We start from the raw sequence: 3,435 nt of genomic DNA, 5'->3' as shown, positions 1-3,435 counted from the left end.
CTGACTGTCAGCAATAATGTTTTTACTTTTTTTTGTCCTATTTTCACATTAATAATATATATTTATTATATTTTCTAATACTTGCGTCACTAAGATTCAATTTGAGAAAATATCTTGGATAGTAATGTTTCGGACTTAGAATTTGATGTCTATGTGAGTGGATCATTTTCTTCGTTACCATTAGTGTCATATAAAATATCCACTGGCTCTTCATCCTTCTCGTCTCAAATGACATCCTTTAATTTGCAACATAGTTACTTAATTACATGAAAGCTTCATGTATAATTTGGTGGCTGTGGTGGGCCAGGTTCCGTCGTTGCAAGTTGATCATTCACATTGTATAAATTAAATAAAGACGATTTAATTTGTTCGTTTGGTGCAGATCTGTCAGAGCGTATTGTTGTTATAAAGGTTGTTCTGTCCATTGTTTCTGTAGTTTCACTATTGTGGTAAGCGATTGCAAAACAATTATCTACCATATGAAAAGAATAATGAAAATGACTCATATGAGCACGTTTGCTCTTTTATTTTCATAAGAATGAAAGTTCATGTAAATCGCAATGGTTCATCTTCTGCTATCACTTATTTGCTACTCCATATAAATCGAAATGACTCTGTCCTTTTTAATTTTACCAAGTAAATCCCAGAGGCTCTTCTCTTTTTTCCTTTTTACATGTAGGCCCGTTTGGAAACTCTAGAAATAATTTTTTTTTTTAATTTTTGATTTATAAAAAGTAGTAGTATTAATGTAGGTATGTCTAAAACGAGTATAACCATTATGTGCTTATTGAATGCGCCACATTTATATCGACCATTAGATTTGCTTAGTTGAAAATTAAAGGCTAATATGAAAGAAGAGTATTGATGGACTCTAATAAATACAGAATATCTTAGTACATAAATAAATACTTTAAATGACAATACTTTAATACATAATACTTTAAATGGTAAGAGAATCTTTTATTCTTAAATAATTAAATATAAAACATAAATACAAAAATATGAGTATTCTTTATTCAATAAGATTAATTATTATGCAAAATTTTTTTATGAAAAGAGTGATCATGATTGTTCTTCTTTTATCTTTTTTTTTTTTATGCTTATGTTTATTATTTCATTCAAAGATCCTTCTTTTATCCAAAGTTCCTTTTTGTATGATGTATGATATTGTTTAAAGATCTTTATTTTATTCAGATCTATTCTGTTTGACTTATCTATGGCAATGTTACTATTCTTCTCTTATTTATTATTTATTTTGCCTTGCTTTATGGCCTATAAGAACATCATACCAATGTTCATGAGTTTACCTTTGTATGTTTTAAACGCTATAGGCATTTTGTATGCATCACACATGTCATAGCATAAGTAAATGAGAAGCATCTAAAAGTCACACCACTCCGACTAATAAGGACTTTTGAAAATAATAATTGAATAACATTGCATTATCACTGTTTTTATATTAAAACTCAGAGTGGCTGGGGATGGATACGATGACACCGTATAGATAAACTACTGAGAAACTTTTGTTTCTCACCCCTCTCTCCGTACCATCTTCAGGAACGACGCAGTACGAAGCATTACAGTTGAGGTGAAAAGACAGGTGCACTAGTGGGAGCAAGCTATTGTTACCTTAAGAAGGAAGAATAGGCGATTGTTTTAGTCATAGTTAAACAAATTTAATTAGGATTTCCTATGTGTTTTGTTTTATCCTTTTTGACTGATTGCAATTGTAACTATAATGTTTTCTTTTTTATTTGGTATGAGTAAAGCTTGTCATTGTTGTGCCTTCATAGTTTAGCACACCGGTTTTTCATGTTAGTATTTTCAAATCCACTTATATTTTTCAACTAGTAACTATTCTAATAAAAACTAATTGTTCAATATTTTTATTTATAAATTATTTTATATAAATATTTCACATTTGTTTTAAAAGAAAAATTTCGCAAAGTTTTTTTTTTGAATATCAGCTACTAAATATAATCCAAATAAAGCTTAACTCAATTTAAAAGTATTAGGGTGTTACATTTTGGTATCAGAGCAATTTGATCCCATAGGACACTTACAAGATTAATTTGTTATCATTTAGTTATAAATAGTATTATATCGTGAAATCTTTTCTATGTGATGAATTTAGATTAGAAATATTTGATCATCTAATAGTAAGAGTTATTATGCTCTTGAATGTTTTGTTTGAAACTTATTGCCGTAATTTTATGATCAAAATGTGTATGTGTTAATGTCAAAACATAGATCATCTAGGAACAACCCCACTCATAGTTAAAAATATATCAAAATACACATGAGACGTTAAAAAAAAAAGGGTTAGAAAATTATGTTTTTGTCACTTTATATGCTTAGCATGTGTTTTATTTATCCTCTCGTTTTCATGTTGTTGTATGATGTCTTTGTTATCATGATTATTGTTTTATACTTTATTCTTTCTTTTCTTATTTTATACTCATACATTTTAATCATTCAAATTCTTCTATGTGTAAAATCTATCATCATTTAAGTCTTTGTAATCGAGAGTACATGCATATCCTTATGTTTTTTTTTTTTTTTTTTAAATTCTATTTTTATAATTATTACTACTATCTCGCAAGCCATTTAAGCTAGGAATACATGCATTTTTATGAACTCTATGTGATTATTTAGTATGTCCTATTATTATAAAATTCTCTTATACATGTGACCCTACACAATTTTTTTTATGTGTATGCTCTTTATGTTACTATTATTACCTTTTTGATCAGAGGAAAGAAGAGAATGTGAAGCAATTGATTTGCATGAGACTAATTATCGTTACTTTTTCGAACCCTGTTTATCATGTTTTTACTTAACTTGATTTGACATTAACTTCCTTGATTAGTTTTTTCTTTTCTTCCTCTTTGGTGTTTGAAAAAAAAAAAAAAGAATAAAATTATCTATCATGTGAATCTATTTTATATAATCATATTAAACTTAAACGTTTAATTCACATTTTAGTGCACTTAGTTAGTTCATGATGAGAATAGAGAATAGAACTGTTTTGTAATTTTACTTGATTTGATTGAATGTATGGATTGATTGAACTTATGTATGTTAGGAACTATCATATATTCCTATAAAAAGAAAAAAAAAAGGGTAGATAAAAGATAGATAAAACCTACTAGGATAAGATGAGGTTGATTAGTATGTTCTTAGAAGATGCGAATTTTGAGGACAAAATTCTTTTTTTTAGGGGGTGAGAATGTAACATCCCAACTTTTTGAATCAAATTATTATTTAATAACTAATTAATTAATTAAAATGGTAATGATTTAAAATTTGAATTTCAAATTTAAAGATATGAAAGTACTAGTAGTAGTAAATCTCTAACCGACAGTAAACAACCTTTTAAAAACGTAGTCGTAACTAATTCTACATTTATTAGATTTGAATGATATTTTGTTATAT

This window comes from Arachis ipaensis, chromosome B04, assembly GCF_000816755.2.
Source record: "Arachis ipaensis cultivar K30076 chromosome B04, Araip1.1, whole genome shotgun sequence".
Taxonomy (NCBI): domain Eukaryota; kingdom Viridiplantae; phylum Streptophyta; class Magnoliopsida; order Fabales; family Fabaceae; genus Arachis; species Arachis ipaensis.
The sequence above is the reverse complement of the archived record's forward strand: the minus strand, read 5'-3'. Positions refer to the sequence as shown.